This window comes from Rhynchophorus ferrugineus, unplaced genomic scaffold, assembly GCF_030347505.1.
Source record: "Rhynchophorus ferrugineus isolate W39M unplaced genomic scaffold, kcgeb_rfMv2 rfM2, whole genome shotgun sequence".
Lineage (NCBI taxonomy): Eukaryota > Metazoa > Arthropoda > Insecta > Coleoptera > Curculionidae > Rhynchophorus > Rhynchophorus ferrugineus.
In genome coordinates, this window is record NW_027472581.1 from 2,907,061 (window position 1) to 2,921,077 (window position 14,017).

Below are 14,017 nucleotides of genomic sequence, written 5' to 3' on the forward strand. Positions count from 1 at the left end.
TATGAGAACCTCTATTATTATTTTAAATATATGAATATTTCGTACTGATGTCTGTGATGTTTTTTTGGAATTGTAACAGAGAGTATACCAAGTCTTTTCTAAATAATTTTTTATATAACTAGATAAAATGTTACAATTGTTAGGAACTTGCACGTATTCTGATAATTCTTTCACATTAAAATAGCTAATTTTGACTAATTATCAAAAATAAGTATTTAATGTACGCGTACCGTATATTCAAACATAGAAGCAATTAATTTCCCTTAATTGGTCATTGATTATCTCGTTTTGTCCAGCTAGAAACGACAGGAGGTTTTTTTGCCCCGCCGGGGAAATTTTTAACTTTTGAAAAATTGCTATCTGCCAACTCATTCCGAATAAAAAGATTGTCCCTATTAATACCGATCGACGGTAATTAATACCCTCTTGCTAATTATATCTTCCCTCTCCGTTAAACCCAATAAAACAAATAAAACACGGTTGAAGCTTAAGAGCCTTGCGTTGCAAAACTACGTTTTCTTTATAGAAATTTTTATATCAATTTAAACGATATCGCAGATATAAAATTTGTAAGGCGAGGGCAATTCGAGAACGAACGAATCTACTCACATGGTTAAATTGCCAGGGTAACACCATATTCTCGGAGCAAACATTGCAATTTACGAGATTTGCTGCAGCTTGAAGATATTTTCTTTGGAACGCTCTCTTGCGAGTTTCGAATAAGCGGCACGTCTAGAACATATGAAATTTAGTTTTTTCTATAAACCAATTCTAAAACCTTTAAAACATACGCGGATTATATCTGGAGAATTATCTGAAAAAGAACGAAAGCAGTCAACAGAAAGCTAGCCGAATGAAAATAGTAACTACTATAATCTATCCAAAATAACAGTGAACCCACGTCATCAAAATTTGTGACATCGAAACATCGTAATGTTACGGTATTAAATTTGGCGTAAACATACGCGGATTATATCTGGAGAATTATCTGAAAAAGAACGAAAGTCGTCAACAGAAAGCTAGCCGAATGAAAATAGTAACTACTATAATCTATCCAAAATAACAGTGAACCCACGTCATCAAAATTTGTGACATCGAAACATCGTAATGTTACGGTAATTAAATTTGGCGTTTGCGTTATTTTGGCTTTGACATTATAACATAATTCTAATGTAAATAAAATAATGAAACAATGTGAATGAAATAGTTTTATCAAATATAATTCATTTTAAAATTTAGCGTTAGCGTTTTTATCTACTGAAAGCAATTAATAATTGTAATATTAAATATTTGTCCCCTTAAGTGAGTTCTTGTTTCCTCCGTTGTAGTGTTTACAAGTCAAGTCATTTGAATATCACTATATGTCTCCTTAGTTTCTTATTTTACTACCTGTCTACATTTTTGTTGATAAAATGTAATTCAATCACTGCCATTCTCTTTCTCAAATCTTTCATACTGTACAATATGATTTTCTGAAGTTATTACATATTAATTATATACTTACCTTTAGTTGTTTCAATTCATATCTTGGTAACCGCCAAAAATGGATTACAAAATCACATACTGAACATTGACACATCCCGTGACACTATTCAAATCAGTAACTGAATTTTTTCTTTATACTTTATTTAATACTTATTCATGAACTTCTTCTTCTGTGACTCTAAAGGAGCTCATCCTGACTAAGGTTGTTGTAGGCAAAGCCTTTCAAAGTTATTCGTTTCAATTCATTCTATAAATTCGATTAATTGAATTAGTGTTATTGAAAAATTTTAGAGAGGAATATGTGATAATCTGTTACTATAATGCGGAGTCATTTAATCAGCTGCAAATCATTTTTGGTCTTATCTCTAAAACGTAAATTGCATAAAACGCAATTAAACGTTTCGTTTATATTTATCCAGTAGTTCATTCATTCAGTAGTTCAGAAATAATTCACTCTTTAACATCATGGTATCTTCAACCAATTTTTTTGTAACCTATTTCTTAAATAAAACCCTGGTCGGTCTACTTGTTAGAATCATTTGTAACATATTGTGATAGATATTGCATTGTCCATAAAAATAGCTGATAGTTTCCCCACGTTGTGTAACAGTTGATTTTAAAATCAGAGTAAAGTCATATTATGGTTAATTTTTCCATGGTAACTGCTTATGAACCTGGAGGAAAATATTAACTGTGCTCCAGGAATAAAAACATTTCTGTTTCCATATCAAGTATTATTCTAACTAAATAAGTATAATTTTTATCTTATTTTATTAACTTTTATGGCCTCTGTTTTTATTGGTATCTTACCAAGAGTAACCCAATGTTACATTTTAAAATATCCATGCTCGTCTATTGAAATATCAAATATTTATTAATTCTCTTATATGCTTTTAAAAATTGTATACTTTTAAAACAAGGCCTGGAAATTGCATTAGACCTCTTCGTGGGTTATTTTTACACTATTTAAATCTTTTATTTTCTAACAGTGTAGCTGCATAATCCAAAGTTTTCTAGACATATTTCCCAGGCGAGGCGATTTCCTTCTGGCGAATCCAACGTTTCAATTTATTTACATTACAACATTACAAAGTCCTTATTAATATTTAGTGGAGCTGCAACATGCTGCATATATAATCTCTCTAAAGCATTTGATATGCAAAAGGTATATGCATTCTTTCGTTCCTGTTGGAAGTAATTGATTAAAGACGCACTTTTCTGACTCTGACTATTTGTTGCCTTTAGCATTTTTAGTCAGAGGAATCACAAATATTAAACTGTTATTTTGAATTTATCAAAACAAGCACAGTTTGTCGATTTATAAGCTCTAAGTGTAGTCACTATAACTTTGAAGAATTTTACAGGCATCTGCCAAGCAGGAGAATTTCATTCGTATCATTTTAAACTGGAATAAAATAAAACAAAATATAAGGTTGGATTTGAAAACCAATTTACAAGCTGCAATAGGCAATCCATTTGACTTCTTGATGACGCGAGTTCACGGTTATTTAGAATGAACTATGAACTATATTTAATTAGAATGGACTAAGCGTGACGTAAGACGGATCTATGTGAATTTTTTCTGGTACTGTTTGTTAGTACAAATGTCTCTGTTTTGGAGAGGTCTATTATTATAATCGTGCAGATTCGTTATGGTTATTATCGAGTTTTCTCCTCTCCAACCTTGCTTCCCACATTCTCTTTACCTATCTTGTGTCCTCCAAGCGCTATAAGTATCCTCACCAACTGAGTTGTCTCATTTCTCTAAACTTTTTCACTGATTCAATATTGAGGAATTTTCTTATTTCTTTACTTCTTATCCGATTAATTTTTGTTACACTCTTAACATTCTGAGGCATTTCATTATTGCTGAGAATATTTTAATCTATCTCCCTTGCCCATTATCGACCTCTAGCGACTATACGCGTCTTGCTATGCGAAGGTCTGTTAATTGCTTTGTACATTTCCATTTTAGTTTTGCTTAATATTTCTTTTTATTAACGAATTTATTATTAATAGGGAAGCAAAAATTCATGGTTTATCTGATTATGTCATCTGTTATCATCTCTTGGTTTCCATTTCGATTCTATTTCGATAACAATATCCACATACTTAAATATATTTAATTGTTTACTATTTTTTTATTTCATCCGTTAATATTATAGCGTTGGGCTTAAACGTCCATCTTATCTTAATCCTGCTCGGTTTTTGGATCCATGTTGTTGAGCTTAAATGATTTTAAATTGATAAGCCGACCTATAAAATTTATTTTATAATTTATTGTTATTTTGGATTTGTAAAATATGATTGGAGTAATTGGAATAATACCAAATATGTTTTATTGTTATAGGTCAATTGAAAAGTACCCGGCTTGACACTTAGATGGCACTACTAGAATTAAATCCATATGTTTTTTAGTTAAACCTAACCCTCCAAAGATGCGTGAATAAATTTGACAGCTGTCGGATTATTAGTTTGTGAATTATAACATTTTGAGTGAACCATCTTTTGTTATTTTTAAAAAAATGGATAAAAAGAAATTTCGCGTGTCGATAAAATATTGCTTTTTGAAGGGAAAAATACAGTTGAAACAAAATTTTGGCTTGATGCCGAGTTTCCGGATACTGCTCCAGGAAAATAAACCATCAAGGATTGGTATGCTAAGTTAAGACATGGTGAAATGAGCACCGAAGACGGTGAACGCAGTTGTCGCCCAAAAGAGGTTGTTACCGACGAGAATATTTTAAAAATCCATAAAATGATTTTGAATGACCGTAAATTGAAATTGAATGAAATAGCAGACAGTCTAAAAATATCAACTGAACGTATACACCATATCATTTACGAATATTTGGATATCAGAAAGCTCTGTGCAAAGTGGGTGTAGCGCGAGTTCACCTTTGACCAAAAACAACGACGAATTGATGATTTGGAGCAGTGTTTGAAGATGATCAAGCGTAATAAACCCGAGTGTTGGCGTCCATATGTGACAATGATGAAATATAGCTCCATCATTTCACTCCGAAGTTTAATCGACAGTCATGCGAGTGGACTCCACACGATGAACCCGCTCCAAAGCGTGGGAAAATGCAACAGTGGGCTGGCAAGGTTATGGCGTCTGTATTTTGGGATGCGCACGGAATAATTTTCCTTGACTACATTGAAAAAGGAAGGACCATCAGCAAAGACTATTACATAGCGTTATTGGACTGTTTGAAGGACGAAATCGACGAAAAACGGCCGCATTTGAAGAAAAGGAAAGTGCTGCTTCACTAAGATAACGCACCATGTCACAAGTCTTGGGCTTCGAATTACATCCATCGTATTCTCCAGCGACTATTTCCTGTTCTCAGATCTTAAAAGAATGCCGCTGGAAGAAATTTTCGCCGAATAAAGGGGTTATCGCCGAAACTGAGACCTATTTTGAAGCAAAGGACAAATCGTACTACAGAAATGGTATCGAAAAGTTGGAGGGTCGCTATAATCAGTGTATCATCCTTGAACTAAATTATGTTGAATAAAAAAAAAATTTGGCAAAAAAAAATTATTTACTATGGTAGGCCGGCGACTTTTCAATTGACCTGTTATTTTTATAAGTCCTATTTCTAATATTGATCAATCGATAATTGTCCACATATCACGCTAAAAGGCAGACTGCTGCTGCATTGTATATTCGAAATCATGGGACTCTATCAATATTTATCATTGATAACATTATGTGGATCGTGCTCTGTTAAATTATGAAACATATCTGTTAAGTAACCACCCAAGACATATTAGAAGAGGTCCAGACTCTCTTAAGCTGATTGTATATTTTATAGCCGATTTTACACCATTGCTTGTTAACCTATCAATGCCTGCCCTCTAACTGCTTATCTAGGCTATTTTAGAAACCGGAAATTTGTAAAAGTGGGATAACATTGTACAAAGAATAGCACCAAAACATATTACAGTTTATTATTTCAAAATACAATGAGCACATATGGTAAGAAAAAACCAAACCTATAATTGGGTTCGGAAACTATCTGGCAACTCCGCAAGAATCAAATCATATATGTAAATGTTTGTAGAGTTCCAACGATATGTTCGAAGTAAATACTGCAGTAAAGTGATCATAAAGCATAGACTGCATCCGCCGCTTGCTTTTCATTTACATGAATAAAATATTTGCCTCAGGTATACCTTAATATATGTATTTGAAGTCATTTATTCCGTAAAATATTAATATTTGAAAAAACTTACATTTAGCAAATGAAACATAATGTACCCCTATTTAGTTTAGTATAAATATATGTCTTTATAAAAGTTTTCTTAATATTACTTAGTTTTATAGTCGTTACTATTTTTATCTTAAAAGAAATTGGCACTTAAATATCTTATATTGATTTGCGAAAGACTATCCGTTACTAGTGAGCCTGATAGTATTATCAATATTGAAAAAGTCCTGTACGTTGTCTTAAAAATAAACGATAATTACATAAAATAAAATGTATAGTGTAAATTAACATACACCTTATAATATCAATGAAAATATTTGAAACATTTCAAAATAAGATAAAAATTTTATGATAATTTGTGAGAATTTTGATTCATCCGCAGTATTTATATAGCACCATACCAAAAGCACCGATTAGCTTTAGTACTTGAAACATAATTGACATTTTATATGTTCTGTGTTCATTTTTTTTGTTTATGATGAATTGATCTTTTGATATTAGAACCCGTTAATATTAAAACTATTAATAATATTCCGGTTTCAATGTTATAAACGGTGATTACATCATTATTGGTTTCATCAGTATTGGGTTACATCAATATTTGTAATAGTACTTTAATGATACTTTTGTTGTAATTTTGTTTTGTTAAATGTTTGAAAAAGGCAAATGCGTAAAGTCACTCAACCGTTGTTTAAAAATAGTGAAATAACACTAGTTTTCTTTGTGATAATGTCTTATATTTTATAGAGGTATAGAGGGACGAAGATAACTGCCATAAAAGCAGGACTGTAATAAAAATAGGATTAGTGAAATTTCGTTTTATAATCAGATTCAGTTTATCAGATTCTACTTCAGTTCAGATATATGCCGGCTTGGTGGCGCAGTGGTAAAAGCGATGGGACGGTCCTCCGACTGTTGCGATAGCCGCGGGTTCGAATCCTGCTGGGGCATGGCCGTAAATTTATGTTTGTGATTGTTTAAAATTTGTGAACGTTCTAGGCAAGAGTGTAAAATTCGACAATGAAAATGATCTCAGTCACGCCAGTAATCAGGCTGGGTAAGACCAGATGTCTTCTGGGATGATTTCTAAAGTTGGTCACTCGCCAGTCGGTAGGCTTAATGCTGAGGACTGTTGTGCGGAGACCACGTTAAATTTTAAGCCCAGTCCAGATAAATCCATAGTTGGTAAAGGAGACCTTAAAATATATGAAGAAATAATAAAAAAAAACGTTCAGTTATATGAGCTAAAAATAAAGAATGAAGACAGTTTTGAAGAACAACAAGAACTCAACATGACCTTAGTTTTGGAGAAAATATATTGAAATAATTAAAGTTCCTAAGATCATCTGTTTTGTTTCCTTAACAGTGGTTTATAAGGTATAATAGTTAATAAGAAGACTTAAAAGAAAAGGAAACTTAAGTAAGAAATTAAAAAAAAATTAAAAATAATATTTCCCTTTTACGAAGGGAAGTTTATAATTGGCAGTAAAATATAAACTGCTGAATTGTGACACGTCAGACCTGTGACATGTTTATGTATTAATTACATTGGCTTATTATTCAGTCGGTCGATAGCAATTTGTCATGGCAGGTTCATACCGAAAATTGCAATCCAAATTATCAGAATTCTACTAATTGGATATTGTTTTATTTATTTTTTGTATTTACTTTATCTTCTGTACTATACTTATAGTACATTATTGGTATTTTTAGTCTCCGAATTGTCAGGTTTTAATATTTTTTACGAATCAACGAATCAACAATTTGGTTACTAAATACACTAAATTCATACTCTTATACGATAATGCTTGGATATACCCACTTCATTCCAAATGTATGATATGGAAGTAGAAAAGTGAATAAGAAGAACTCAACAAGCATTCAACATGACATGATTTTGATATTTTCTACTGTAAGAATGGTGGTTTGAGGAAAACTAAACCTAATAAAAAGAGGATTTTTTAAACTAATACTATTCAAAATTAGCTTATGATGTGATGGAGACTTTTAAAGTTTTGTATTTTAATTAAAAAATACCAGTAAGATATCTAGCAGTTATAATATGTGTTCCGTGTTCCCTTAAAATTATAATTTATATATAATATATACTATCATTATTATAATATATACTATTATTATTATTACAAATTAACGTGGGCCTCGAACCACGATCCTCGGCGTTAAGCCTACCAACTGGCCACTGACCAACTTTAGAAATTATCCCAGAAGACATCCGGTCTTATCCTGCCTGACTGGGATCATGTTCCTTGTCCGATTTTACACTCTTTCCTAGAACAATCACAAATATTAAACAATCACACACATAATTTTACGACCATTCCCCAGCAGGATTCGAACCCGGGACTGTCGCAACAGTAGGAAGACTATTCTATCGCCTTTACCACTGCGCTGCCAAGCCGGCAGTAATTATATATAAAATATCGCCAGAGAGATAAAAAATACTAATTTATTTTGCTATAGTTTAGACACAAGACCCGTGAATTAATTGATAACAACCCTTTATCTCTGTAATTAGTTATAATCAATACAAAATTTATAGAATGTGACTTGAAAGTATTATTAATAGACCCGACCAAAGTTCGATAAATCGTTTAATCTGTTATCTTAATTGAACAATGTTCGGGCAAATAGCTTTTATGTTAAACATGGGTCAGAAAATGGAGTCCTCTGAGCCCAATTGAATTTAAGGCTTATTTCATTGAAATACCTTACACTTAATATTTGTTTTGAAAATGCTGAATTTTGGAATATAATTTTGGTTAATATTTATAATATAAATATTTTATCAGGTTAGTCTGAACAGTAATTTTGTTATTTACTGAAGCCATATTATAGTTAAAGCAAGCAGGAAAGATAACGATCAAGTGTTGTGTCGTTTTGAAAATGGAGATTTCCGAAAGACGTTTTTTTGTTTTTTACTTTACTGAAAAGGGAAATATTCGGTATCCGCTCATAGAACCCTGGCGTTTATGGTGCAGAAGGCTTTAGTCAAGAATTAGTTTATTTGGTTACGTTTGGGATATTTTAATATTAAGGAGGCAAGGTACACATTGTCAATCTCTAAAAGATATATTTTACTGGTATTCCACATTATGCCCAATGGGCAATTAATAAAAGTTTTTGATGGGATATGTATATAAAATGACATGCAAAAGATTGCTTTAGTAAATGATCTGTACACACATAAACTACTACTTAATTTAATTGCTATCCCATATTATTCTACAAACTACTGCTGAATGTCTAACTAATCATATCAGATGGTACAAAACGTTTTAGTTTACTCACTTCACTACCATAACGTATATTAATTGTTTGGCAAGTGTCTTCAGGTTCCAAGATTAATCCAAAGATCTAAATGTTATAAACAAAATATATAATTGAATTTCTTAAATATATCGACATAAATTGACATATTTCATTTCTATTTTATCTCAGTTTTGAACTATTTACATAAGACTGATATCAAAATAAGCTGAATACTTGGGTTCCACATGAATTAGTAGTGAAGCTTCTGACATGAAACAAAATATAATAATTTATGCCACCTTTTTCTGCAGCCCGATTTGTTGGCATTCCAAGTAAGGCAAAAACTTATTTAATCGCAAAGTTTCTGCATATTCTGATCGCTCAACATGAATTTCACATTGTCCTAGATAAGTTTATCTTTCACGCTTTAGAGAGAAAAAATTTAATCTGTTTAAGTTATTCCTACATTATTATCTTATTTGCTATGCGGGAGTATTGTCTAGCTTATATATATACCATGTATTAACTGTCAATATTTAGCGGTCGATATTTAGTTTTCGCTATAAAGATTACGCTGATGCGCAGCCAGTGTTATTTGTATTGTATTCCGATCAAATGAGCTTGGAACAATATTCGGAGCTAACATCAAATTTTAATCAGTCTCTGTTTACTGTTAAAACAGAGGATAGGCCAGAAAGTAATTTTAGTTTGGTTGTTCGAAATAAAATTGTATTTTATGTGTTACGTATACTGTGTGGTTTTATTAACAACTTGAAAATTTAAGAAACCTATAGAATAACGGTGAATATTGATAAGTTTTTATTTAAGAACTGACTAATATCTTTGCTGACGGAGATATACCGAAAACCATAGATTAAAAATTAAAACGTCAAAGCTAATCACCAATCAACTGTCGAATAAAAACTTATTTTAACAATAATATGAATAATGTATGAAAAATACGGTAATATCGGACTTTACAAGGAAACATTGCATCGAAGGAAACAAGAACTAAGTGTAAAAGGTATATATTCTCTCTAGAGAATGTAAAAGGCATTACTCAAGATATGCAATTGTAAATTAAGTAGATTGGGCCTTCGGGTGATACCACTATATAAAAAATGCACCTAGAACTATACCTATACTAGTGTGGAACAAAGTTAAATAAAAAAATAATATAAATTCATGTTTCTGTATAATTAATTGAAGTTTTAAGTTCTTCGATAAAATATACATTTGATGTACTATAATGTTAAAATAAATTACATTTTATAACATTTTTTTCATTATTTTATTTAGATTAGAATTTTGCAACGTTGTCACATCACTTGATATCACTGCTGATTTTTATAAACTATGTTTTTTTTCGCAAAATTGTATTTTGTAGTATATTAAATGAAAATAAATAAAAGATAGACCCTAAAGTAAATAATAGTAAAGTCCTATCGGTTGGAAGTGCTAAAATAGGCACCGGATAAATAGTTTATACAAAGAAGATCTCACTTGACCAATAAATCACGAGGAATGTGTCAACGAAACTAAGGTTTGATCCGCAGAGTATCCTGAGAGTTTAGGGAAAGTAAATGGAGCGATTTTGTAGGTATGGCTGATCTAGTTAATCAATCTTTCCAAAATCGGCTAGCACCTTAAAGGGTCGGGTAATTTCTTCACCCCTTAAGGACCGGGACTAGTTCAACGTCACAAAGTAAGAAAAATCGGGACTTTTTGGATATAGAATTATCGGCTGGAAACGGTATATGGGAAAGGGACTTAGTATGCGTATAAAGACATTTTTAAAAGGGCGTTCAAAAATTGTGCTACAGCGTTACAATATATAGTATTTGTAGTATTTGGTTTATTAGACGAAACAATAAAAATGGTGCAAACTTAATAATATATTTTTGCTTAATATGTGTCGTACTATCATAAATTAATGACAAATATAACAAAAAATATATCAAAATTGAATCTGACTTATTTTCTATATAACTTTTCCTGTTTTGGGCTGAACATAAAAAGCATCAAATATCACTGTCACGCCAACGAATAAGAGATATTTTTTTCTCTACAAGAAGGTTCCGTTCATTTCATTCGAAGTAAAATACTTATTCAATCGAAACTGCATAACAGAAGGTTTTAGGAAGTCTCCCAGTTTGGTTGGTTTTGCTTTGTGGTAAAGTGTTGCAGACTGTAATAATGAGTTGACCTCCAAAAGATAAAATGTTGATGTAGCTGTCAGGCTCGATTACTTGACATTTTTTCTATATGGAGAATATTTAGAACGTAACTGTTTATAGCATCTTGTCTGATATCATCATCATGATGGTAGTAGGACAACTGTTTGTGCAGCATAGACCAATCTTCACCGGCTCCATACTTCTGTGCATGCTCAAATATATCAGAATTTTCTGTTTCTAATATTCTGAGTAGTGGTTAGGTGTCATGTAGTAGGATTAGTTTTTGTTTACATTATTTTTCAATTGGTTTATGTAATTATTTATTACTTAATAGAGAAAATTTGCAACGGACAATAGAAAATATGTTTTTCAATGATTTCTCAAAGTATCTAAAGTATTTTGTTAGAGAAGCTTTCCCAAATAGCTTTTTTATAATATAAGTAAATCACTTTATATTAACATAGACTTCTTGAGCACATTTCAGTCTATTCTGATATATTATTCAAGAACTCTAATCTAATTAACAATTATCCGAATTTTAAACATACATAATACACCATTAGCACATCTTAGCAGCTTAAAATAAATAATTTATGAAACCATTACTAGATGATTTAAGCCTATTGATTGTCTATTACAGGTCAGTAGATTTCCATGTTACAATAGAAAAGTTTGTTATTTGTTTTAATCGTGTTACATTTTGTGGTTGATTGGTAGCCCTAGTTATTTTAATGATATTGCAATATAAGCTATAATCTGTCATGTGCCATATTTAGGACTTTTTACTAATTAATTATTTCGCCGATGAATAAGTGTCTGTATATTTAACTAAAAAAAGGCAAATATTGATTAGAATGTAAATATACAAAATATAAAATATAAATAAAAGTTTAGTGATTAAAATGTATAAACTTAGTTGTAAAAAAACATGAAAAAATAATTTAATTCAATTTTTCGAGCATTAATTGATGCTAAAGTAATATCTGAATTCACTGTTACAACAACTGATTAGATGTTACAGACTACCTAAGTAAAAGAAATTATGTTTTAACATGATATTATAAGATATTAAAGCACATATGGTTGAGTGCTGTGTTTTATGTAATGGTTTAGACTACGCAGACTGATGCATTCATCTGATGAAGTTTCTATAGAACATATCTATTTTTATTATTTCTCTATTTTATATAGATTAACTACAAATACACCTTTTTTTCCTTAAGTATTGCAAACTTTACTTTTTTACTTTTATCTACAGACATTAGACCGCAATATCGTAAATTTAATTTTGCAGTTTAAGGGTTAGCTTAGTTGGAGTTCAGTGTCATTTTCTTTTATTTTACACTGGAGAATAAGGGAAACAATTGCTGACATAGCTAAGGGATAAATATTTAAGTAAGACGTAACAGGCTATAAGTATTCTTAGGTAAAATACTACTGTATTATAAAACGGTTATAGTTTCCCTGCTGGTGGTAAATAATCATTTTTCAATATTTATAATTCCACCGTTCGTATTCTGCAAACTAAAATCCATGATGGTTTTCTATCAAATTTTTACCACAATTAAACTATAATTCTATATTTAAACCAGCTATCTGTGTCACTAAGTTGGATGATGATTATTTTTCTATTTATGGGTCTGTGGCCTCTGATTATCGTATGGAGCGCATGGAGAAATTCCGTTTAGTGGTCTGAGATTTTCAAAATCTACAAGAAAGTCAATCAATGTTAAATCTCTTGATCTTACTGGCCAATTCACGTCATCACTGCAAAAGATAATCACATGCAGGATGCCCATCTACATATACATGTTTAGATGAGCTGCGCTGTGTGGAATATTATTCAGGCGCTGCAGCATGTCGTCCATGTTGAATCGTCCAATTTGGAACAGAGGAATATTTGCAATCATTTTGTACCCGTTATTGGGATGAAAAACTTCAGACTAATGATATCACAGACCGCAAAACTGTCGCTAGACAGTAAATAATTTTAGATGGACTAACTTACTAAGTTTACAAGAATTTTTTTGAAAATTAACATCAGGAAAATTATCTGATTACTAAATTATTAGAAATAAGTATGAAAAATGTGGTAGAACTCACCTAATATGGAGAAAAATGTGAGTAGAAAAGAATTATGGCTAAATGCAGTTTTTTTTAATCGACTTCAAAAAAAAGAGGAGGTTCTGTCTTCGACTGTATATATATAATATATATGTATATATTTTAATGTATGTTTGCCGATTTCTCCATCAATTATGGGCCGATTTTCAACATTCTTTTTTATTCGAAAGAGTGCTCTTGCGAGGTGGGAAATCGAGGAAAAAATTCAAATTTCAAAGACACGTACAAAGTTTTCACATATTTTTTATCTAAAATAATCAGATATTTTATTATAATATTATTACTAGATTGATGTAACGAAAGACCTAAAGTCGTTCAGTGTAAAAGCTGTTAAGTTTGCATTTTAAACACCATCCATATCATATGAGAAGCCGTAGAAGGCAACTGTTTCTCTGGTGCAGTTGTTAGAGCATTCAGCTCATACGCGGAGGTCGTGGCTTCGATTCCCGGCGGTGGTAATGACTTCTGGTTGTTCTTTCTAGTTTGGTTAGAATATTTGTGAAATCATCTAGGTTAGGTAGCGGACCTCGGGGCCTGAATGTACATAATAATCGTTGTAATATCTAACTAAAAATAAATGAAAGTCATATAATCTATCTAGTACATATAATTTATATTCTCCTACATACATACAATTTAGCTTAATATCTACCTAAACCACTTTATCTGCTTACAATATTATTTTAACTACTACGGATTGATCAGTGTGAAGTCGGTGCCGAGACCAAAAAATACAAGAATAAT